General features: G+C 44.1%; 1 protein-coding gene across 4 annotated transcripts in view; it reads left to right on the top strand.

Moving 5' to 3' along the window:
• The window catches only part of ZFAND6 (zinc finger AN1-type containing 6), a 68,178-nt gene that overhangs the window by 26,059 nt on the left and 16,199 nt on the right, over positions 1-25,920 (top strand). Inside the window, exon 1 of one of the 4 annotated variants that reach the window (XM_040642895.1) lies at positions 2,724-2,746. The exons of 2 other annotated variants lie outside the window; for them this stretch is intronic. The gene's annotated coding sequence lies outside the window, so the exon portion shown is untranslated. Of the gene's footprint in view, positions 1-2,723; positions 2,747-7,494; positions 7,640-25,920 lie in introns of those variants that run through there. One more of the 4 variants, XM_040642894.1, reaches the window with a different exon arrangement.

The following is a 25,920-nucleotide window of genomic DNA, read 5'->3' as shown; positions in this document are numbered from 1 at the left end:
TTTTCATGGTTGTTGGAAACTTTTTAAAAAATCAACTCTGTATTGAACAGAATATAATAAACTAAAAATGGTATTTAAAGCATCAGTTATTCAGGGGTGGCCTGGGTGGCTCAGTCGGTTGAGTGTCTGCCTTCGGCTCAGATCATGATCCTGGGGTCCTGGGATCCAGTGCCGCTTCGGGCTCCCTGCTTAGTGGGGAGTCTGCTGCTCCCTCTCCCTCTGCTGCTCCCCCTGCTTGTGCTCGCTCACCCTGTGTCAGATAAATAAATAAAATCTTTAAAAATAAATAATTAAAACAGTAATTATTCAGTAATAACATTTTTTATTGAGTGGGTAGTAACAATTTATTCAGACTTGTAAGTGGAAAGAATCCCACCTAACTCACTGAGGCTAGGTTTGTGTCTTATATTGTTTCATCCCTCACAGCTCTGCAGAGTCAGCAGATGCATGAGTGGGTTCACGGAATGTGTACGTCTGGGAGTATCGTATCTTGGTAATATTGGTATGACCATTATACTACGAGAATGGAGGAAAATTGTTTAAAATGAAAGGCTACTCCTAAAAAGTAGCTATTATTTTGGGCATTTGAACTTTGTGGTAAAAAGTTAAAATGTTTGAAATGAATTATAATTTTCCTTAAAAATACTTTTAAATTCTTGTTAAGTTCCTGAAGAATTCTCTTGGCTCAAATTACCCAGTTTACTATAAGTTTATCTTTAGGTTTTATATTTGAATACTCGTTACTGATCTTTTCAAGAGAAAGATCTTTTTCTTTCTTGCTTGCTCAAAAAAATGGGAGCTTTGATTTGAGAAATTGAAAACTCTTTAGGAGCATGAATTATTTTGTAACATAACTTTAAGGATTGAGCAAGGCAATATGAGGAAACTGCTTTCTCTGTATTTTCTGAAGAATCAGTAAATGTTCAGAAGCAATTCCTGATGAAAGCAATGAGCTCTGTTGCCTTTATTTGGGGGTATCTTTTGTTGAAATGCAATAAATTCATGTCAGTCATACTTGAAAATCTAGGACCAGGAAATAATATTTAGTAGAATTTGTTAGAATTATAAGCTTCCTCCCCCCAGCTTTAAAAGTTGATGGTGAACTTGTTCAAGCTCCTATTCATGCGTTTGCTTATTGTAAAACAATGTGTATTATTTATAAAGCAGTCCCAGGGGTGCCTGGCTGGCTCTGTCAATGGAGCATGTGACTCTCAGTCTCAAGGTCGTGAGTTCATGCCACCCCCCCATGTTGGGGTTAGAGCTTACTTTATTTTTCATTCATTCATTCATTTATTCATTCATTCATTTTATTTATTTTTTTAAGTAGGCTCCACACCCAGTGTAGAGTCTAATGTGGGGTATGAACTCATGACCTGAGCTGAGATCAGGAATCAGATGCTCCACCGACTGAGCCAGCCAGGCGACCTATGTAGAGCTTACTTTAAAATTAAAATAAAAAATAAATGAAAAGCAGTCCAAGTTGATCTTATTCGAGTTACCAAATCATTTTCAAGGTACTGAGATGATAAAAGAAGTGGATAGAGAACAAAGGTAAGAAAGGGAAAGTTTGTTTCTCTGCTTACATCTAAATGAGGACAGTTATTTAGAAAGTTATTTTAAGATATAAAAAATGAAATAATTACTTAGTAGTACATAGATACTTTCACGAACTTAAACTGGTCAGTTATGTGGCTCCTCTTGGTGTGACTTGAACTTGTAAACTTGTACCTCACGTAGCTATGACTCACTCAAGTCTCCAATCAGAATGGCTGTTTCTTTTGTCCTATTTCATTATTTTAAGAAATCCGCTCTATTGATGTCCATTTGCTTACCATGAAACTTACTAATTTGAAGTGCGCAGTTCTAGTTAGGACAAGTGAACGTATTTAAACGAGCACCGTAACAATCATGATGTGGAGCGTTTCTGTTACCCAGAGAGTGTCCTTGTGTCCCTTTGGAGTTAACCTCCTCTCCCACCCCTGGTCCCTCCATTCTGTCTGGTGGCTATTTCTAGCATTTCCTATGATTTGCATCACACATTATGTGGACCTTTGTGTCTTTCTTGAACTTAGCATAGTGGTCCAGAGACTCACCCGTGTGAGGTGTGTTCATCAGTTCTTCACTTCTTTTTATTGCTAAAAAGTACTCCATTGTGTGGATGTGTCACAATTTGTCTGTTCCCCATTGGATGGATATCTAGACTGTTTCCAGTGCTTGGCTGTCATAAAAAAGGCCACTGTGAACATTTGAGTACAAGCCTTTGTGTGCATATGTGTGTAGAAACCTAGCAGTCAGAACTTTGCTCTAGTTAAAATGTCAGTCTCTGTCTCTTAGTTTTGGGAGGGAAGACAGAAAAACCTGTATGAGACCAAAAGGATAAAATTTGTCATAGGGAAAAAGTTGAATTGTCAGCTCTTATTCTGTTATTCTTTATACTTTTGTTGTATTCCTTATCTTCTCCCTTTCCCCGAAAAAAGCTACTTACCTTTAATCTTAACTATAAAACCTCTTCTTAAATGGTATTCCTTATTTAAAACTCGCTTGTAAGAATAAGCTAAATTTTGAATGGGCTTGTTGAACCATGGCTATTTTGCAGTACTTCCTGTCCCCTACCCCTTGGTATTTCTATCTCATACTAAGTTTTATTTTTTGGAGCCTTTTTTTTATTTTTTTCTACAGCACCTCCTCTCTCAGAGTTGGGACCTACATAGTATGGTCTGAGAAGGGTCTACATAAGAAGCTACAGGTAAAGGTTTATGATTTTATATATCTATACACACATATATGTGTGTGTGTGTGCGTGTGAGGGGTTTTTTGGAAATTCAGGTGCAGACTGTGTTGGTCTGACTTAATGACTAATGAAGTGTCTATATTTGCTAAAAAATGTATGTTATAATCTCCTTGGCAGTGTAGGTAAGAGTTGATCGAGAAGCAAGGAATGCCTAAAAACTTGCTTCCTGCCCTCCCAGATATGTATGTATGCGTACAAATGTCCATCTACACATTCCATGTTTCTTTTTCTTTTTTTTTTTAAGATTCGTTTATTGGGGGGGGGGGCGGAGAAGGAGAATCTCAAGCAGACTTTGAGCTGAGCACTCATGACCCCAAGATCATGACCCAAGCTAAAATCAGGAGTCAGATGCTCAACTGACTGTGCCACCCCGGTGCCCCTCACATCCCATATTTCTTAAATTAGGGATTTGGGGTTCAAAATTGATTTAAATTTTAGGTTTGAGTTAGTCAACTTTCACAAGGTGGATTATTCTGATTCTTTTATTAAAAGGGCATCAACCTGCAGCATTCAGAGACTGGAGTTTGAATTGAGATCAGAGGAAGATTTAGTAAGCTAGTGCATAGATCCGGTGGACAGAGGATTTGAAAACGTGCTGCCTGAGAAAATGGGATCAAACACAGGGATGGGGTCGGGATAAAGTACCTTTGCCTGTTTGCAGTGAGGCATTCTTTAAACAAGGTAGTGTTGGCTGTTGGGTTACAGAGATTAGTCTGACAGAGAACCTGCCCAGAGGAAGGCCACAGCTCTGTAACAGAGCTGATCTGGAATTAGCTAAAATACAGTAAGTATTGTGCCACAGGGTGTTCATACCTGATGGAGAGTATATTGAGTGTAAGAGACTAAAATTCATCCCTTCTTCCCGGGTCATCTTTGTTCAGCCTTGACTTTCTAATTGCTGGTTATCGACCCCTCCAATTCCTGCCTTCTTTGTTAGACTATGAGCTAGTGACATGTGCTATCATTCCACTCCTTTCCAAAGGAAATTGTTTGTGAGATTTTTCCTAATAGACTATTGTTCTATGCCTCTTGACAAGCAAGAAAAAGAAAGGAGTATGGGTATAAGATGCAAATTGTTATACTGTAGTCAGAGCTGTGCTCCTACAGCTGTTAGTCGCACAAAGACCCTACCGTACGTGAGTTAGAGGACAGTAGAAGGCTAAACCGAAGTGAAAACGTGGAGGAAAATACGCAAAGACACTGGGGAGAAGGCGGGCTGGGTGTTAGCAGTGTGTCCACGTGGGGCCTTTCTCACACTTTCTTCATGCTCCCCCTTGCTGTTTTCTCTCTTTTTTCCTACCTCTTTATTTTATGACTTCATGCCACTAAAATGTTTGTGTATTACCAATTTGGGGGCTAGCTTCTCAGTTATTAACATTCTGTTAGCCTGTCTTTTCTAGGTGCTCTATAGTGAATGTGTGCTTTGTCAGCTTTTTATTGGCATTATCAAGTTTTATTTGTTTGGGGAGGGATGTTTGTTTTACTGTTTTCCTTGCATGTTGTCAATCACTCGTCTCCTGTTTGATTCTGCTTTGCTGCCTGGCATAAGCAGAAATTAACTTGGAGTTTTTAGCCAGGAGGCACCCCTTCTGCTCTATTCCCAGTTGAAGAATAGCAGTCATTCAGTGCGAGAGGTCTGTTTCTCTTAACTGCAGTGTGGCTTGGGGAAGGTTGCAGCAGGGTAACAAGGTTGGGAGGAGGTAGACATGCACTTGACTCAGATCCATGGAGTCACACCTTGTCATCATGTGGAATGGCACGTGTCATTCAGCACTCAGCATTGGATGTTTTAAACCAGAGCACTATTATAAGTCACCACATAGGTATCAAAGATGACTTAAGATTGCTGTTGGATTGGACTCTGAGTATATGGAGATCAGATTGGGAAAATGATCCACTTGTTAGGTCTTCAGAATCCTTAGGACATCAGCTTCAAATATTTATTTTTCTCAGGTTTTATTTTGAAATCATTTCACATTTATAGAAAGTTACATTGATAATATAAATAATTCCCATGTACCCCTTGGCAAGATTCGCCCACGGTTAGCCCTTTGCCACATTCACTCTCCTCCTCTCCGTATTACTTTTCTCTGAACCGTGTGACTGTAAGTTGTGTGCATCCTGTCCCTTTACCGTGTAATATTTACATGTTTTGACGAGGCCGTTCTTGTATTTTCAAAGATAGTTCAGTTATCAAATAAAGGAAATTTAACACTGGTCTAAAAGAATTCTCTAATACAGTCCACTTTCGGATTTCTCATTTTTCCCGGCATGTCCTTCCTTCCTTCATTTTCCTCCAGTCCAGGATCCAGCCCAGAATCACCTACTGCATTTAGTTACCATGCTTCTTTATTGTCCCTGAGTCGGGAGCACTTCTTTTGCCTTTCTCTGTCTTTTAGGACATTGGCATTATTTGAAGAGTGACCATGTATTCACAGAATCCCTCAGTCTGGGTTTGTCTGCTGTGTCCTTGTGATTAAATTTAGGAGCTGTAGTGTTGGCAGGGATGCGCCACCAGCGACCTGTGCTGCTCCGTGCATCGCGCCAGGAGGCAGCATGTCCATCTGTCCTGTCATCGGTGATAACTCACTTTTGATCTTTTGGTTGATGTGGTATGTGCCAGGTTCTTCCACTTAAAGGGTTATTATTTTCCCTTTTGTAATAAGCAGTGTGTGGGGAAGTAACTTTGAGACTCATATACACAATTCCCTGTTAAACCTGCATTCACGAGGAATTTCATCATGCTTTGGTCATTTTGGTTGAATCTGTTATTACTGTGGTAGTTGAGGTTCAAGCATTGAATTGCACAGACTCAGTAATGTAGGAGGGAGTCTGTTCCAGCTGTTGGATTCCTTAGCATCAGAAAGTGTCTTGTATTTAGCTGGAACTTGTCTTCTGAGACTTGGTCACACTGTTTCAAATTCTTTGCTTTTGCACCACATGAGTTAAGCCTGCTCTTTTTTCCTCTTGAACAGCCCTTCAAAATGTCTTTTCTCTAGGTTACTCACAGTTGTTTCTTATGAGAGATGGCTTTCCTGACTTTGTAGCCATCCTGTTGGTTGCATGATGGCACTCATTCATTAGTGCCACCCTTCCCATGGGGAGCAACGTCCGGTTCCCATTCTGGGTGTGTTTCGTCAGGACACTGGACTGCTGTTGCCTGTAATCTAGCTTGATGCCTGCAGCACCAGGCTTTGGAGACCAATAAATCTGGATTCAAGGCCCATCTCTGCCTGCTATTAGCTCTGTGATCCTTTTTTTTTTTTTTTTTTTAAGATTTTATTTATTTATTTGACAGAGAGAGACAGCCAGCGAAAGAGGGAACACAAACAGGGGGAGTGGGAGAGGAAGAAGCAGGCTTATAGCGGAGGAGCCTGATGTGGGGCTCGATCCCATAACGCCGGGATCACGCCCTGAGCTGAAGGCAGACGCTTAACCGCTGAGCCACCCAGGCGCCCCTAGCTATGTGATCTTAAACAAGTTTCTAGCATCTCCAGACTCTTCAGTTCCATAATCTATAAAGAGTTGGTAATCATTGCACCCACTTTTGAGGGTGGAACGAGGATTAAGCATGCATGTAAAATTGTCAGGATGGGGCCTGTTACACCATCCTCACTCATCAGATGTTCATTACTGTTATTGTACAGAAAGCAGACTTCTGTTTTACAGCCCAAGTTGGTACCATTCATTTGTTAGCCGTCCTGTTTGACGGTAGGCTCACTCAGACAGTTTAAGTTCTGCGGCAGCACGGGGAGACTCTTGGGCAAATACTTCAACTTGTGTGAAGGTTACGCCATCAAGTTACAGCTTTTATGAGGCTTGGATTATTTCTTAAATCATTTATAGGCACAGTATAAGTAGAATATAAATGAACATTTGTCTTTTATAGCAAAGCAAATGTGCAGTAGCTTATTTCAGTGTTAAGTAATACTTTAAGAATTAGTGAAATTTGAGTATTGGGATGTTAATTCTCATGGTATTTCTAAACCATGCTGCTGTTATAAATAGTAAGTTTACTTTGTGAAGTGCTAAAGTATTTCCTAAAATTTTTTGTAGAAATTTGAGGCCCATGTGATACATGTAGGGGAAGTAGTTACCGCACATTCTAGGACATTTTGATTGGATGCAGACAAGCCTTCTAACGCTTGATAAATCTGTAGTAATAATGCTGCTATAGAAATTTGAATCTGTGGGTAAATGTGCTATAAACTTTCATAATGAATGTCAGAAACCCGGCCCTTATTTCTATTGAAGCAGGACCAAGGATCTCATTCTCCCTACCCAGGAGGATCCCAAGGGGTATTACTGGGGACACTGAAGTCATCCCCGTTGACTATCTGTTTGTAAAAGTTGTTCTTTAGTTCTGGCTGTTTATGCTAAATAAACTTTAGAGAAGCAGAAAAATACCTAGTTTTGCTTATTTTGGGTATATAAATGGTTATTTAGAAAGTAATTCTTGCTCACCTAGCCTGAGGCCAGGTGAAGAGAAATCTATCTGGTAAGGTTACATATTGCTGTATTATACATTGGTGTCAAATACCAAGTGAAATGTGTTTATTAATTTTACCTCAACAATGCTTTTTATGTAGCTATAATAGTGAAAGCATTCCTTAAAATTTTAGACAATTAATATGTACACAGTCAATTTTAACTGTCTCAACTCTGTTTCATGTTAAATGTGTTACAGGAATGAATCAGAAGTCTGCTGCAGTAAAACACTGAAGGCTTTACAATGTTTTCTTGCATAAAACTCAAACTCTAAGTAGCTGCTTATGAGGCTAGGGAAGGCAGGAGGCTAATGTGTGTCTCAAGATACAGGACAGCTGTTTGCCCATCAACCTCAACTGTGTGAGTAGACTTAACCTGTAGCCCTAGGTCACTGGGGCTAGTTCCATCTCAGGTGCTTGAAGGTGCACTTATCAGCATGGTGACACATTTCTTAGGGTCCGTTTTTTTTCTGGTGGGTAGGCTACTGAGGGTGGAGTGGGTGGTAGATTTTTATTTATAAAATATTTTTGAGAAAAACCATAACTAAATATCATTAGTGAGGATACATCTTTTCTTCAGAATTACTTTAAGCATTAGAATTTGCATTACTAATCTCACAGTGAAGCATAAGGTTATAATTCTTAAGATTGCAGTTGATTTCAGCCTTTTTATATTTTGCAGTTGATTTCAGCCTTTTTATATTAATATTTTTACCAAACAACCATAAAAATGTATTTTGGGAATATGATGTTACATATTAATATAGGAATTTGCTCTTGAGAATAATTTCGTAATTTAAATTACAATTAAATTTCATAATTTTTAAACACTCTATTTAACCAGAGAGAGCATATACTTCCAAATAAATAAAATCTTGTTCCCTAAATGCAGTGTTTTAAACCTGCCAACTTTGTGTTTTAAAAGTGCTTTGATAATCTAAGTACCTGTTGAAGAAAAAAATTCTTTTCTTTTTCTTTTACTAAAAGTTACTGCCTTAGAAATCAACTTGAGGCCAGCAGGGGTGGGGCTTTTTTTTTTCCCCCTAATCTCCCCTGGTTGTGGTTTTGTTTCTGTTTTGTATTGGGGTTTTTTCCCTACATTGATTTAGGAGTAAAACTCTTGAATGATTTCCGCCCTTAGAAGAATACAAGGTGCATATAGATGAAAATACAAGACATTGCTGTGAGCAAAATGATGAGCATATCGATAAAAATTTATAAAATCTTATTAACTGTTCAGGGACACATGGAATGGTGTTTGCATGAAGATGAATTTATTTTCACGTTGCAAATGTCTTAGCGGAAGGAAGGTCAAAGTTGACGGTCTTTAGAATCCGTGAACAAGAAGGCCTTTAGGAAGCCCATGAGGAGCAAGCCCCAAATGTGGATATTCTTTTGAAAGTGGTCAGAGGGCACGGGGCCGAGATGAAGGGTATGTGGCTACATTCCAAAGTAGTGGAGAAGTCAAGGTTCCAGTGTGCGACTCTCCAGGGGTGATCTCATTCCTAATCTTTCAGTAGCTCTAAAGAAAAGCTATTAGAATCTCCTTGTGTAGTGGTGACAAGGTCCACTTTCCTGAAGCACTAAGGCCTGTAGTATGAGCTTTAACTCTCCAGTTAGAGCCATGTGGCACCTCACGGGCAGAACTGAGGCCTGCCGTTCTGTTTACAGCACTCCCAACGCTCTGTTTACAGCATTCCGAACACTCTTCCCTCCCCTCTTTCTAGATTAGTGCCCCAAGTAAAGAAAACTCGAGGTGCAGGAAGCCTGTAGGACATACTAATGAAACGTTGATTTTTAAGATGATTGGGCAGAAAGGACACACAGCAGGAAAGAGAAGCTTCTCTAGCTGTAGAGGATTTAGAGGGGAAGTGCATGGTGGTCGACTGGTCCCCAGGTTCTGTTTCTCCTTCCATGTCTCTGAGCTGATTATCTGTGTTCTATGCTCCTCTGGTGCCACGCTGGTAGAGGACAGTGCTAAGAAACGAATGAACCGTGCCGGCCAGGAAGTGCGTGCTGGCTGCCTGTACACACTGCCCCGTGGGCTCGCGCCTCCGCCCTGCTCACCCTGCACCCCACCATGTCACCCTCTCACTGATCTGCACCCACTTCTGTGACTGAGTTTTGCCCACAGCATAATTGCGTCTTTCCCTGTACTGTTGTGTTTTGCAGTACACCTTAACCTTGAGCTCCTTGGCTGTCGAAGGCCATGTGACCCGGTTAAGTACTCAGGCAGTAGAGTCAGGCTGTGTGGGCTCAGGTCCCAACTCTGTCCCTTTACACAGCATGTTTTATTGAGCAAGGGATTAAAAACCTTCCTGTGCCTCAGTGCCTGTAATCTGGAAAGCAGACATTATAATTTGATATGGGCTCTTGTGTGAGTGAGTCATTAGTACTTGCAAAATATTGTTACTATTAAACTTTTGTTTTTTCTTCAATACGAAGAGGAATACTAAGTGGTGTAGTCCACATCCTCAGAGGAGTAGATGTTAAAGGCTTTAGGATTAAGAGTTTGGAAACCACAAAGTAAGGTATTTTCAGGTAGGTCTCATGGGAGGCATTTCCCTTGTAGCAGAGCAGAAATCCTTCTCTCCTGCGCTTCTGTTCCTGGTCGACTGTGTATACTAGCCCAGTTTCAAATTCTCGGTAGCCCTGTGTGGCTAGTGGGTTTTCTAGGTCATTGGATTTGAATGTAGGTAGTGCAGTTACATTAAACAGGACGTTTCTCGACCCACAACTCTTAACTTGTCTGGGGCACAAAAATTGGCTCTTGCATCAGATGTAAGTCCACAAAGGAAGAGGAAAGGAAACAAAAATATGTCTTGCAAAAATCTTGGTGAAGGTTAGGTATATTTTCTGTGGGTTTTAGGTAAAGTGATTTTTAGGCAATTTACAAAAGTCATTACAACCCTTTTACAATAAAGGCACAGATGAACAGTGAGGGGGCCAAGCAGTGTTCCAAGTATTGAGTTCTGTGTGTAGTGACTAAAGCGAGCTGTTTTTCATGTTTCGATGCTGCGGAGTGCTTTCTGATCCAGAAGCACCTTGGAAAGAGTGGTGGTGGTATGGGTGGCACGTGAATCTAAAGTCTCCCAAGAAGGACTAGGTATCAGTTGGCAGTTTTACTGTGAGGGAGTTTTCTCTCTTGGGGACGGCCCTGCTCAAGGCCAAGAGTCGTCTGGGTTTCAGCCTGATCGTCACTCTTTACTGTGTGTTCAGAGATAGTGCAGGACTTAGGGGCTATACCAGGACGTAGAAGCGTGGTTCTGTGTTGTACAAGAACTCACTGCTTTTACTAGATTCTAATCAAGGAGCAGGACGCATTTGGACAGATAACTGTTCGAACTGAAGAAAGAATAAAAGAATGAAAAAATCCTATCGAATTGTAAGAAGCTCATGGCCTTGGTATCTTTTTTATGTCTCTGGTGTTCTGCCTCTCCCCCATCCCCACATCTGACTTGAGGTTGGTTCGTTGAGTCCGGTGATCAGCCAGGTCTAGTTAGCTTGTGTGGGGGTATTGCCCGTGGTAGCCACACAGCGGCAGGAGCTAAGAGCTGTAGGTGGTGCAGAGTGTATTAAAGGGGGATGTTCACAGGGCGGCAGTGATTGGCGTGTCTAACTTCAGTTTCCTTAACGGACTGAAAAGCGGGGCTTAGGGGTGTGATACTGTAACCTCCCTCATATGGATACAGTGGGCACTGAAGGAGATGCTTTTGTGGCTCAGGGCCTCGCATGTAGCGATAAGAGCTGACATTTTCAGTGAGTGCTTACGAATACACATCAAAGTGTGTAGCTTTCTGATCTGATTTTTGATTTAGGGGAAAAGTTTGGAGAACTTAAGATGGAATGACGACCTGTGGATAACTAGTCAGACTATCTTAAGCCAGAGGTGGAGTGGCCACCTGACTGGGCTGGTGGCCTGGTGGTGCTCTAGAGTGCTGGTGACAGCCTCTCCACCCTATCCCACACTGGCTCGCCGTCCGGCATTGTGTCATCTTAACCAGGAACTTAGACTGGATTTTCCATATTTGTTTCTTTCAGATATTTTACCTTTTTACTGGTCGTATCCTTCTTTGCATTAGCTGCTAGGGAGAATAGAGTCAAATGGATGCCTTCTAATTTGCAAATATGCCTGGATGGGCATGTGTTTTGTTTATTGACAACGTGCCTAAGCTCTCCTTGTTTTTCCTGCCATTTTTTCTCTGCATCGACCATTTTGTTCCTGATGTCCTACAGCACACACTTTTAAAGTCGCCCAAAATCCTTCTCAGAACAACAGGAGGTACATAGACCGTGGTGGTGAGGTGTTAGTGAACGGCTCTGGTGACACCCTCCTTCCTCTTTCAGTAGGATTCCGCACGGCCTGCAGGTTTACACGCAGAGCCTCTCCCACCTTCCTCTGTCCCGGGCACATGGGATTTGCTGCCCTGGGGAGACCACATCCTTGCTCTTACGCTTCCTGCACACTTGCAGATACTAAGGATAGGCCCTTAGTGAGTTCTTCATTGGCAGTTGTCCAGAATTACCAGTGTGTCCTTTCATGAACTTCTGAGAAGGAGGATTTAGAAGCCGTTCCCTCTCACTTTTAGTCCAGAAGGTCGTATGGCCTCATGGCCGCATGGTCGTGTGGTAGTGAGGGGTGTTCAGAGAGCTGCCAGTGGGCAGCCACTGTCTGCGGTGGGGACGCCTCTCGTGTGCCGGCCCGCCGTAAGCTGTGGGCAGGTTAGGAGTTTTGGCTTAACGACTGCAGCTTCTGCCCAGCACGCGACACTGCAGCTCTCTCCCTTGCAGCGTGAATGGCAGGCGGTTGACTGTACAAAGCCACTGAATCGGAGGTTTATATTCATCTGTGTGCATCATGAAGTGTTTCGCAATCATGGTCTCATTTGATCTCCCCACGTCCTGTAAATTAAAAAAGACAGGTTATCACTAAATTTTAACATGAGGAACCTGAGACTGACCGTTTCTGAATTGAAGGTGGCAGAATCAGAACCAGCTTTAAGGTTAAGTCGGTTCCTTGTTCTTTCCACTGTGTCACACGACATACCAGGTTGTCCTGGGTAGATACTGTTGTTTTGCAATGATTCATAGTTGTGCCTCTTCTCATGATGGATTTGTTACCCCTCTCCCCAAAGTACTACGTTTTAACTGAAAAAGAAAAACCAACTTCTGGAATATCTTGCAATTATTGCGAGCACCTATTTTTTAAGCCCCTGTGAGAGGAGAGCACCCAAACTGTATTTTTGATGCTGCTTATTAGCATCTTGTGTTTCTGTGGCTGATAGGGCTTATTGTCATTTTGGACTTAGACGTGACATGTGTGCAGATATGTGAAAATCACACATCAGTATTCCTGTCCTTAAACATCTGTTGATCCTTGAGAGCAGAACTGATTCATAACTTCTGTCTTAACAGTTCCTGGTAGAGCAGCAGGCACCACAAGAAGTGTATCAAGCGGACGGCCTTGTCCGAAGAGCGGTGGCAAAAGAAAGTGAAACGGACGCACTGTGGTGTAATTCTGCTGTGTCTTTCCTGATAATATGCCACCTAAAACGTTTTGGAAATCACTCATTTGTTCATCCAGCATCCATCTGAGAATTTCCTACGTGCCTGGCATTTGATCTAGAACTGGGATTGGCACACTGTGGCCCACAAACCAAACAAACCCTTTTGGCCACCTCTTTTGGTAGAGAAAAGTTCGGTTAGAACACAGCTATGCCCATCCGTTTTTATAATGTCCGCGGCTCCTTTCTCACTACACGTGTGGAGTTGGGTAGCCGCGACAGACTATCGTAGGGTACACAAAGCCTAAATTATTTACTCTTGGACCCTTTAGAAAGAAAGTTTAGCAACCCCTAATCTGCACTGCTGGGGATACAACCCTGAACAAACTAAGTAATTGGTTTGTGTAGTTAATATGTTTTTCTTTTTTACGTTTCTCTCAGTCCTTACAGATTACATATTATCCACTCATCGTTCGTGTTTCAATTCATATTAAAGAACAGTATTGATTCCTGTAAGTCGCTGTCCATTCTTTTCCTGGAATCGGTGTAGATGTGTTTCCTTACTAGGCCTTACCCTGAGATGAGACACAGAGTAGTGAGCTCTGTGCCCAGGTTGTGTCGTGGGGCAGACCCGACTGGCAGGGGCGTGTGGCAGGGGAACGGGCATGAGGAAGACTTTGCTCTGGGGTGCCCGTGTGTCCGCGGGGAAGAATACAAGGAAGTGTAATCAGTAGTAAGGCTGAATAACAGTAGTAGTTCTATTGCTTCGTCAGGAATACTCCTAAGTGAAAGTGGCGTTTTCTTATTGTGAGAGTGTGTGGACGAAGACTGTGGCGATGAGCAGGACAGTGTGACGCCTGCCGTCCTCTGGAGGCTCCGACTGCTCAGCCCCAGCTGCTCTTACACGGCCTGTTGGCACGGTAGCAAAGACAAACAGCAAGCTCACATCCGACCTCCTGGACCGCTAAAGGACCTCCCCGGTCCTCAGGGGTTGGAAGATAAGCATTGGGAGCCACCGACAGAGAGCACAGGCTCCAGCCTGACAGCCTTCGGTGGCTCAGCTCCGTGCCTTAACTAGCTGTGGGACCTGGAGCCGTGGACCTGACCTCTGCAGGCCTCGGTTCTCTCATCTGTGGAAGGAGGATGGCAACAGTACCTGCTTCATAGACTAGTTCTGAGGACTAAAGGAGTGGCTGTGTGTATAGTACTCACAGCAGTGTTCGGGGCAGAGAGCACTGTATAAATAATGTTTAATAAAATGAAGTAGCAGAGCCAGTTATTCATATAAAAAGAGTTGTACGGAGTTTCAGGGGAACAGAAGATTTAAATGTGCAGGTTGGCCGTATTAAACAGGAGAAATCTGGGAGAGAGATTCATTTACAAATACTGGAAGCTAACTCGGAGATTTGCCTTAGGGGAAGACTGACCTGAGAAGGGGTTGGGGTGGAGGATGAGGCGCAGTGTGCATGACTGAAATAGAAGCTTCAAGGTCAAAGAGGAGAGCATTTTAAAAAGTGGTTTAGCATTGGGTGTTGCATACATAAAGACCGTATTTTGCAGTAGTCTGTCGGCGGAGGAAAGCTAAGGAAAGCCCACGAACGTGGGGCCCGGTGGGAAAATAGGGGCAGGTCCCCTCCCACCTCTTGCAAAAAATGAAACTGTGTCTTGATTCTTTAAGGTATGCGATGTGGAACATAGGTCAGTTTGAGAACATAAAATTGACTGCAGCTTAAGTTTAGTTATAAAATTACAACATTTGGGGTGCAAATCGCTAAGTGAAGCCCCCCCCAGCAGACTGAATTGGAAAAGACATCCACAGGCTTGGAGCGTGAGGCCAGCCATCTTTGTTCGGTACACACACTGCAGACCTAGATCTCTTCTCCAACAGCAAATTCAGGTTTCTAAAAGCGTTTAGTCTGGTGTCTTGTGTAGGGGTGGGTATTTGAACGCTCCGGGTTGTGTGCTGGCAAGGTGGCGGGCCGCGTCATTCGTGCGTGCAGCCCACAAATACTGCGTGCTCACCCTGTGCCAGCCGTTACTTTAAGCAGCAGTGAACAAAGTGCACAAAATCCCTGCCATTACGGAGATGTCATTGTAGTAGGGGGAAGACGGACGAATAGAGTGGTAATGGGAAGTCCTCCCCGAAAGGGTGATACTTGAGCAAAGACCTGAGGGAGCCCGCTCATAAGGATGTCTGGGGGGTGGACGTCAGAAGTACGAAGTCCTTGAGACAGGAGCCAACCTGGCGTAGTGGCAGTGTGCGTGGTCAGGGAGTAGGGGAGCAGATGGTGAGGAGTTTGGCGCTTACCTCGGTAATTGGAAAGCTGTTGGAGGATTTTGAGCAAGCAAGCAGTGTGATGTGCTCTAGATCTTAACACGATCATGGGCTGCCATGTTGAAGATAGACTGTGGAGGACAAGAACAGAAGCCAGGGAACTTATGTACAAGTCACGCCGTTAGTTATCCGTCGCCACATAACAAATTACCTCAAAACTTACAGCTTAAAATAACCAACGGATGATCTCACACAGTTTCTGTCAGGATTAAGGAGGTGGCAGAGCTGGGTGGTTCTGGCTCAGGGTCTCCAGTGAGGTTGCAGACCTCTGAAGATAGAGCAGGGTGGAAGGATTGGCTCCCAAGTTCACTCACACAGCTCTCGGCCAGAGGCCTCAGTGACTCAGCTGGGCCTCTCCTTACGTCAGGGTAGCTGGCCTCCCCAGTGGGTGATCAGAGAGGGCGAGAGAGCAAGGCAGTAGTCACGGTGTCTTTTGTGACTAGGTCGGAAGTGGTGTAGCCTCGCTTCCACAGTCTCCTGTTGACCATCCAGATCAACAGTGATACAGTATGGGAGGGGGCCGCAGAGGGCCTAAATACCAGGAGACCTGGGGGTCACTGGGGCCACCCTGAAGGCTGCTGGCAAACAAGTAGAAAATGAGATTTCTAGAAGATACCACTTAAAGTCAATTTTAACAAATCACATACCTAGGAATGTCAAACAAAATATGTGAGACGTCTTGAACACTGTAACACACTGTAAGGCATTGGAAACTTAAGACCTAAATAAATTGAGGCATATGCTGTGTTTGTACATCTGGAGATTGACACAATCCTATCTTTTTTATTATTTAATAGAAACTGACAAACTGAATCTAAAATTTGTATGGAAATGCAAAGGGCCAAGAATGAACAGCACAATCTTGAGGAAGAATAAAACATGCTAGGTGTTTGAACCTGAGCTGATACCAGATATCCCAGATCGACAGTATAGTGGTTCAGAACAGCATAGACAGAGTCGAGGGGACTAGGAGTGAGGGTCTGGGAGAGGCTGTACACATGTGGTGCCCGGCGTGTGGACAGAGGCGAGGCTGTGATGCAGTTGGGAAGGGCTGTCTCTTCAATGGATGGTGTTAGATTAACCAGGTAGCCATATGCAGAAACACAGGGTCTGAATCTCTGCTCAGGCCCTGCAAAAACCCCAGCTCCAGATGGACAGCAGACCTCATGGTGAAAGGTGAGGGACTGAAATTGAGAAGACAGACCGGGAAGTAAGCAGAGACATAGTACATCACTGACATAAACATACAGGAGCCGCTTACCAGGATTGTGAACAGTCAGTCCGACAGGACGCACGAAAGCCTTCAGTAGGCGCTTCAGACGGGAGGACCCCCAGCTGGCCAGTAAGCGCATGCAGACGTGCTCAGCTGCCTTAGTCTTCGTGACAGCGGGAAGCACAAGGCTGCCGAGGCATCACTGCACACCCATGAGGCACTGAACATAGAAAGACACGGGCATTGGTTCTCAGGCCTGCCATGACAGGTGACCTCAGACTTGCAGGCTCAGAAGCAGCGAAGGTTTATTCTCACACAGTTTTGGAGGCCCAGAGTCCAAGGTGAGGTGTTGGCAGTGCCATGCTCCTTGCAGAGAAGCTCCCGCAGAGAACGCTTTCCTTGTTTCCAGATTCTGGTGGCTGCAGGCGTTCCCTGGCTCATGGCCTCATCACTCCAGGCTCTGCCTCTGTCTCTGCACCCCCTTCTCCATGTGTATGTCTCAGAACTCCTTTCGCCTCTTGCAGTTTAGGCCCACCAAAGAAATCCAGGGGAAGCTCCCTCTCTCAGAAGGTGATGTTCACAGGTTCCGGGCGTTAAGACATAGACAGGTCTGGGGCCACCATTCAGCCCAGTGCAGCAGACTGTGCCCCATACTGGTGAGATGCGGAGTAACTGGAATGCTCTTTCATTGCCAGCAGAGTATAGGTTTATATGACCACTTCGGGAAACTGGTGTAATTCCTGCCAAAGATGGAATGTACGTGCAGGTTTCCTCGCTGCCCACAAGTAGAGCGTGCCTCTGAAACCTTCTGGAAGCTGAATAGGCTACAGTGAAGAAGCCATTACCATTAATTTATATGGAAGATTCTTCGAGCATTCCCAGACCCAAAACATCATCTCGCTTATTAGGCTTTTCTGGCCCCTCAGGACACAATGCTAACGCGTACACACCATAAACCAAGCCGAAGCACAGATGCTCACAGATGCAGTTCCAGGGCGTGGCGGCTGGATGCCGAGGTGCTGAGTGTGGTTGTGGGGGAAGGGGTTCGGGGGGCTGCTCTCGCGATGGGGCTGCGCAGTGTCCCTGAAATAGCTTGTTGCAGACGAAACTCTGAGCACTGTTTCCACTCGTGGCTTTTCTCATAAAAGCAAAAATCATCTTCGGATTTCTCAAAACAGGTACTAATGTAGATCTTTTGTAAAGTTGAAGTGACAGAACACAAACTTTTGAAAAGCAGGGGTTATGTGTGACCCAGCACCCCTGGTATGTGTATAGTCAGCAGAAATGCGTATGTATGTTAATCAAAAGACACACGCAGTCATGTTCCAAACAGCGATATTTGTCATACTCCTAACAACATTAGAATGAATAGCAGTTTATTGGTACAATCAAATATTCTAGATAGCAAGAAGAATGAATGGACTGCAGTTAGACACATTAGCTGGTTGAAGCTCAGGAACCATGTGTATACACTCTACAATTCCATTTATAAAAGCTGGAGAGCAGGGAGAGCTACTGGAGGGGTTTCAGAGTCGGCACAGTGACTTGGGGAAAGGGTAATACCTGGAAAAGGGTGTGAGGAAGCATTTGGAGGGTACTGGTGGTGGTCTGGTTCTTATGGGGGTGCCACTTATGGTGTTCACAGTTTGTGAAAGTTTAAGCTTTACACTCGGGACTTGAATGGGGTTTTTTAATTTTATTTATTTAAATTCAATTAATTAACAGTGTATTATCGGTTTCAGAGGTGGAGTTCAGTGATTCATCGGTTGTGTATAAAACCCAGTGCTCATTACTTCAGGCACCCTCCTTAATGTCCATCTCCCACTTACCCCTCCTCCCCACTTGGATATTTTTCTATGTGAAAAGAACGATAAGCACTGGAAACTGTTGGGGTTTTTTTCTTTGTTTACTGTCTAGGACATCTCTCTTGGACTAATGGGGTACCTTCAATTTGATATGCACGGATCATTCCCTTAAGTTGGAGAGGTTTCGTAGGGGTACCAGATTCTAACGTTCCTAAGGACTTTGAATTGCAAGTGACAGCAGCCCAAATTAACTAAAGCAGAAGTAAGATTTGTCTCCTGTGACTGGGAAGTCTGAGGGGTGGAGCTGCGCTCAGCAAGGTGGACGCCAGAGTTCAGTCCCTGTTTGATCTTGGCTCTCTCCTCCCTCCCTACCCATTTTGACTTTGCTTACCCTATTTTAATTGTCATGTGGAGACTCTCCGTTGTGACAAAGATGGCCCCAGCCACACCTAGGTGTACGTTGTCGGCCTCTTTCCCAGCAGCACCAGTAAAATCCAGGGAGGACTGACTGGCCCAGCTTGAGTCACGCACCCACCTCTGAGACAGGTCTGGCCCTGGAGAGGGGCGGCGAGGCCTGCCCCACAGGAACGACATGTTCTTGCCACACGAAAGAGGTTCTGTTACCTGAAGGGCTGAGGAAAGAACATGCTAGGCTGTCCACAACTACCCATTTCAGGAGTGCCGGTGTCTTCAGGGGCAGCTACTAGGTGATGTAGTCACTCAGATACTGTGGTAAGTGGGAGACCACATGCTGAGCAGAGGTGGGTTTGTACCAAGAACATTTCTGCCACTTTTCACATGGTCACTGCACTTCTCAGTATAAACCATACCTGAGGATGCAGGTGTGGGTGAGAGACTGCCTTTTCTAGTCCTTTCCCTTCCTGGCTGGTAAACATATACTGCTTGATTAAGAGACAAGACTTTAGCAAGAGCAAATAGTACTTAATGTGTATGTTTAGTTTGGATCTGAGAAGCCCACAGTTAAGTGCCTCTGCCTGGGTCCTGTGTCTGCCTGGCCCCTGCCTCGTCTGCTGTGGTGCTTACCCTAAAGTCACCTCATTTAATGGAGAAGCTGACAGACTTTGGGCTTGTCACCTGTTTTTGTCCGGCCTCAGAGCTAAGAATGGTTTTCATATTTTTAAGTGGTTGGGGGAAAAATGAGAAGAGTAACATTTTGTGATGTGAAAATTCTATGAAATTCAGGCTTTTGTGGCCATAAGCATAGTGTTTTTGAAATACAGCCATGCTCGTTAGTTTAGGTACTGCTTGGCTGTTTTTGCAGGACAGCAGAATTGAGTGGCTGTGACAGTGACAGTATGGCCCGTGAAGCCTAAAATATTGACTGTCAGTTTGACAACCCTTGATTTAAACATCGTTGGGCCGAATGCAGCCAATGAGAGCCATATAACCTAGTCTGTTGGAAATGAGGAGTTAATTATTTGCTGGGAAAGAATGAGTGTATCGTGCCCCCAACGATGCTACCCTCCCGCGAGCTAGATGGAGCCTTTTTGTCTTTCAGCCCAAGCAACAGCAAGAAAGACAAGCTGACCTAGGGTGAGGGGGGCCGCTGAACAGAGACACAACTACCAAGCAGCCTCCATACAGTAGGAACCCCAATCCAAAGTCCCTATATTTTTATCAGCGTGAGTAGCATTCGTCCCAGATAGTTTATATCAAGTCATACTTTCTGATCTCTTTGCTTTATGAACTTTCCCAGATTTTTTTTGCCGTCTCTGCAAAGGTCCTTGACCCCCAGGACATAGGTGCGTTGCCCGTGTGATGGCTGGTAGACCCACGTGCCCGTAACTCGGGGGGGTTACTGGACGCCTCAGAAGTACTAATCTCAGGCACTTATGCCGGGATAAGTGTTCCTCTTTCGAGTATTATTAAAACAAAAAAATAGCGTAGCATAAATTCTACTTTGCCCTTTTCTGGGATCTCCATTTGAGGTAATTACGAAGATAATTAGCCAATTCCAAGTGGTATTCCAGTGATTAAAAAGGCAGTGGGTAGTGGGAAACCTTGTCTTACCACTTTGTGCCTGTAGTACTGTTTCAGAGTTCAGTGTGCATCCTTATTTAACCCAACGTACGTATATTTTTTTTTTCTGAAGTTACTAGTAAAGACCCCAAATTGAAGAGGTCAGAGGTGTTAGCCTAGAAGTGAAAAACTGATGTTCGTAAGACTGGTCAGGCGGCCGAAAGTGAAGGTGGCCTCGGGTTGAGAGCACAGGCTCTGACACGGCTCCTAGCTGCTGGGTTTTAATTTAGGCAACATGAGTCCACTCTTATCAGGTCTTGGTATTTTTTGAGAGAAGCTAGAAGTCTGGAATTTTTATGTGACATCCCCTAATTTTTTTTTTCTTAATTTTAAGCAGGATCCATGCCCAACGTGGGGCTTGAACTCGTGACCCTGAGATGAAGAGTCGCACACTACTGACTGAGCCAGCCAGGCGCCTCATCCCCTAATTTTTGAATATTAACAATTTTAAAAGAAATTAGTACATGCTAGCAATTTCACTCATTGGCCAGTTACAGCTTCTACGGACAACTCATCATTGTAATGATATTTCCAACCAGTTTCTTTCCAGAGGAGAGAGAGAAGCAATGAAATGAAGAAATAGCTGTGTGTTTTACAGCTGTCTCTGACTGTTGGTCATTCTTGCTGAGACACAGCTTCAGTGTATAAATTATGAGGACTCGGGTGTGGAACATTCCGCGTCAGTGTTTACTCCCCTTTTCCATGGAAGGCAACCATTTTTTGCCTGACATGAATACTTCTAACAATAATGAAATGTCTTTATTCAAGAAAATATTTTGTGGGATTCATATTAGGCATAAAGGGGGTTTAGGGGCACCCAAGTGGCACAGTCAGTTGAGCGTCTGTCTTCGGCTCGGGTCATGATCTCAAGGTTCTGAGATTGAGCCCCACGTTGGGCTCCCTGCTTGGCGGGGAGTCTGCTTCTCTCTCTGCCTCTGCCTCTCCCCCTTCCTCGTGTTCTCTCTCTCTCAAAATCTTTAAAAAGGAGGGGGGGTGAAGAAGAAACTTAGAGTTTAGTGGGAAGTGATGTGCCTGCTGGAAAGCACTGGAGTGAGGGCCAGCTGAATGGCCCCAAAAGGATGAATGCTTCTTTAGGGAGAAAGCAGAGCAGGATTGAGGTGGGCAGAAGTGGACCCAGAAGAAGTAGAATTGGAACGGATCCTGAGATCAAAATGGTTGTAGGCAGAGTGCAGAAGCAGCGGGCATTCGCCAAGAAAGGAGCAGCGTGCTGGAGCTGGAGCTGGTTTCCAGCAGACGGGGGCGGAGGGTCCAGTGCTTTCAGGCGCCGCAGAGGAAGAGCATTTGTTGAGTTCTGCTGTGTGCCAGGCTCTGTCTGTGCTTCCTGACTTCCTGGATACGTGCTGACTTCATCTGGTTACACGTGCTATGCGCACCCTCCTGGGGAGTTGAGACTTGGAGAAGTTTAGGAACGTGTCCAGGCTGTGACAGGTGAGAAATGTGGCAGAGCTGGGGATCAAACTGATGCCAGCCTGACCCCACGCAGCTCGCTTTCTAGGGAGACTGGGTCGCTGGGAGGAAGTTATATAGGACATGCAGGCTAGGTCTAGTGCTCCCTTCTGGACCAGTTCTGCAGTGATGAAAATGGAAGTAAAAGATGCGAACTGGGCGTTTTAGGAGAATCTAAAGAAATGGGTTGGGAGGAAGGGCAACAAAATAGAAAAAAAAAAAAAAAAACAAAACTATTAACCCAACTGTGCAGTAAGTGATGAGCGTCTAGAGCATGGGACACTTCAAAATGAGAATGATGGGAACCTGGTGACTCAAACGCTGGCCACAAAGTAGAGGAAAGGAAGTTTAATTGAGGTGTATTTGCAGGCAATAATGGAGTCTGTGTTACATCCACTCACTGCTGTTCTTTTGTCAGAATTTTAATAATTGGTAATGAATTTTCCTAGCAGTCTTAAAATATTTGATCCTGAGCCTCTTATGCCAATGAGAATTTCTTAGGTAAAAAGACTTGAAAAACAAATTTTCTCAAGAGCTTGGTTACGCTAATTAAACTTTTGCATAATATCTTAAGGTCGAATAAGTGAGTGAAAATTTAAATTATCTTCAAATGAAAAGAACAAGAATTCATGAATGCCCACAAAGTTATAGGTTTAGTAGGGGCAGGATGGACTTTGAAAGTCATTCTCTTTGTTTTTTAGGAGATAAAGGAAAAGACACTGACCCAGTGTCTTGCCCACTGAACCTTGGGCAAGTTATTAAATCTCTTTGAATATCAGTTCTTCATTTTTAAAACAGGGACATCAGTAGCAACAGCACTGGGTTCCAGAGAAAAATACAACAGGGGAGATGGTTCTCAGCTCTTAGCATCTGCTCAGTACCATCTCAGGGGAGAGCGCTTACTTGGCTCTTGTTCTGATTACATACAGTAAGAGTCAGAAACCACATTTTCTGAATTTTCTGCAATTCATAGACATTTGTTTTTAAATTATACCATGCTAGTGAACTTTTCTGTTTATGTCTGATAATCTCATTCTTTACTGCCTTGACTTAGCTAGCAGCTTTCTAATCCCATAGTATAGCAGTTAAGGAGTTGTTCTGCCTTCTCATTCCCTTACCTTCTTCCCTCCTGAGTGCCAGACTGACGGCCGCAGAGTCCTTACCTTCTTCCCTCCTGAGTGCCAGACTGACGGCCGCAGAGTCCTTACCTTCTTCCCTCCTGAGTGCCAGATGATGGCCGCAGAGTCCTTACCTTCTTCCCTCCTGAGTGCCAGACTGATGGCCCCGCAGAGTCCTTACCTTCTTCCCTCCTGAGTGCCAGACTGATGGCCCCGCAGAGTCCTTACCTTCTTCCCTCCTGAGTGCCAGACTGATGGCCGCAGAGTCCTTACCTTCTTCCTTCCTGAGTGCCAGACTGATGGCCGCAGAGTCCTTACCTTCTTCCTTCCTGAGTGCCAGACTGATGGCCGCAGAGTCCTTACCTTCTTCCTTCCTGAGTGCCAGACTGATGGCCGCAGAGTCCTTACCTTCTTCCTTCCTGAGTGCCAGACTGATGGCCGCAGAGTCCTTACCTTCTTCCTTCCTGAGTGCCAGACTGATGGCCGCAGAGTCCTTACCTTCTTCCTTCCTGAGTGCCAGACTGATGGCCGCAGAGTCCTTACCTTCTTCCTTCCTGAGTGCCAGACTGATGGCCGCAGAGTCCTTACCTTCTTCCTTCCTGAGTGCCAGACTGATGGCCGCAGAGTCCTTACCTTCTTCCTTCCTGAGTGCCAGACTGATGGCCGCAGAGTCCTTACCTTCTTCCTTCCTGAGTGCCAGACTGATGGCCGCAGAGTCCTTACCTTCTTCCTTCCTGAGTGCCAGACTGATGGCCGCAGAGTCCTTACCTTCTTCCTTCCTGAGTGCCAGACTGATGGCCGCAGAGTCCTTACCTTCTTCCTTCCTGAGTGCCAGACTGATGGCCCCGCAGAGTCCTTACCTTCTTCCTTCCTGAGTGCCAGACTGATGGCCCCGCAGAGTCCTTACCTTCTTCCCTCCTGAGTGCCAGACTGATGGCCCCGCAGAGTCCTTACTTTCTTCCCTCCTGAGCTCCAGACTGATGACCCCGAAGAGTCCTTACCTTCTTCCCTCCTGAGTGCCAGACTGATGGCCCCACAGACTCCTTACCTTCTTCCCTCCTGAGTGCCAGACTGATGGCCCCACAGAGTCCTTACCTTCTTCCCTCCTGAGTGCCAGACTGATGGCCGCAGAGTCCTTACCTGCCAAGAAGGTGCAGCAGCGGGAAGGCAGGACTTCAGTTTCTCCACAGCTCTTCCCTCTTTGCCACTGCACATTGGGATAAACTAAGATTATGGTAGTGGTTCTTTTTGCTAGTCTTCACAGAAAGGTACATTTTGTGGCCTAAAAATGAATAAATAAAGTTGTCTTTTTTTTTTTTAATAGCTTGTGAAATCCTTTGTGCTTTTTACCTGCCAAAATAATAGATTTGTTTTGTTTTGTTTTTAATAAGAAAGCTCAACTTATGAGAATCATTATGACTTTGCTGCTGTGCAGAGCAGTTTGGCTTGGGGAAGTTGCTAGTGCTGCATGTTTTTGAATTTTGTTCAGGAGCAGTTATGAATAAAAGTTTGGTGGTTGTATTCTAATCTGTGACTATTCAAGTTTTAAAGAACTAGAATATTTCCCTTTTCTGGGTGCTTGTGACTGCTAGCCAGATGCTGAAGGTTTATCTGTGCCACCTGAGAAGGTCCCTTCAATTCCCACCTTCTCAGTACCATTGTCATGTCATTAATGGGCAACACAGGATAATGGTGATTTAGAACAGTGTTTCTCAAGCTCTCTTTTTTTAATTTCCTCCCTGACAAAAGCCTTTTTAAAATAGTTTTTTCCTGATTGGCCTCCACCTCCATGAAATTTTAATTCCATGGATATACTGTATTTATGGATATATATATATATATATATATGTATCTCCACACTATTTATGTATTCCATGTATATCTGTGTTTTATACATAGAGAGTGAGGTATTTTGTGTGCCTCCTTCCCCCAAAGAGTTGGTGTTTGTCCCCTTGAGGTGATACCGTCTACACTGGGAATGCATGGTTTACAGCAGTGGATTCTTAAAATTTTTGGTTTCAGGACTTTCATATTCTCTAAAATTACTGGGGACCCTGAAGAACTTTGATTTATGGGTGTTATATGTAGAAATATCCTATTACAAATTAAAGCTGAGAAAAACGGCAAAATACTAATTTTTAAAAATATTTTATTAAAAATAACCATCCCTTCCCTTACCCCTGCCATCACCACCAAAAAGGTTTAGTGAGAAAAGTGGCATTGTTAGACATTTTTGCAAACAGCAAGATTCTCATAGTTGGCTCTGCATTTAATCTGTTACAGTGTTAAAAAGAAAAACTGGTATCATACAGATAGGTCATTGGAAAAGGAGGGAATGTTTTAACCTTTTCAGATAACCAAAACTTGGCAATTTGGAGATTCTTAAAGGGTTAGTTGCAGTCTAGAATCTCAAACTGTATATAAAAACTTTCATCCCATTACTTGAAAATTCATTGGTCTTTGACTTTGAATGGATCCTGGTTGATGAATCATTTTGTGCCATCATACGTTTGTCACTGGAAAATACTGGTTCTCTGACTTACACAGATCTTCCAGATGTTGATATAGTACCAACCACAAACATGTCATTAATATCACTACTGATCTTATCAGAAACTCTAAAAATTGGAGATACTTGTGAAGCTTTTTTTGGTTAGAATGTGGTCCTTGGCAATAAATACTGTTATTTTTCTTGAAGTGACAGGCTCACTTTGTTCATTTTTGAGAAAATGTCTGCAGTATATGCAAGTCTAAATAACCACGCTTTGCCAGTTGTTCCTTGAAATAAAAAACCTCTTCCATGAAAAAGGTGACTGGAGCCGCTTGCAGCTTGAGCAGCTGGGCAAGTGTCTCTGCTTCCCGCCGTCTTCACGCTTCTGTATGCAGCAGGAGCACTGTGCAGACTTTCCAGAGTCACCCAAAGTATCACTAAGACTTGTGTTCAGGGTCACGGTTTAATAAAGTTAGTTGTGTTGCTGTGAGAATGTAGTGGGGGGCTTACAGCTAGTACTGGGGCCACTCTCCTGATTTGGCCCTTGATGGGGCTCTGGGAGCGTGACCACTAGTGCACATGGCAACACGGTGAAAGGGACAAATAGCTAGTTAACGTTCGTATGGAAACGGTTCTGACCTCCCTAGGGGTCCACGGAAGCACACTTTG

This window comes from Ursus maritimus, unplaced genomic scaffold, assembly GCF_017311325.1.
Source record: "Ursus maritimus isolate PB19 unplaced genomic scaffold, ASM1731132v1 scaffold_27, whole genome shotgun sequence".
Lineage (NCBI taxonomy): Eukaryota > Metazoa > Chordata > Mammalia > Carnivora > Ursidae > Ursus > Ursus maritimus.
The sequence above is the reverse complement of the archived record's forward strand: the minus strand, read 5'-3'. Positions and strand labels throughout refer to the sequence as shown.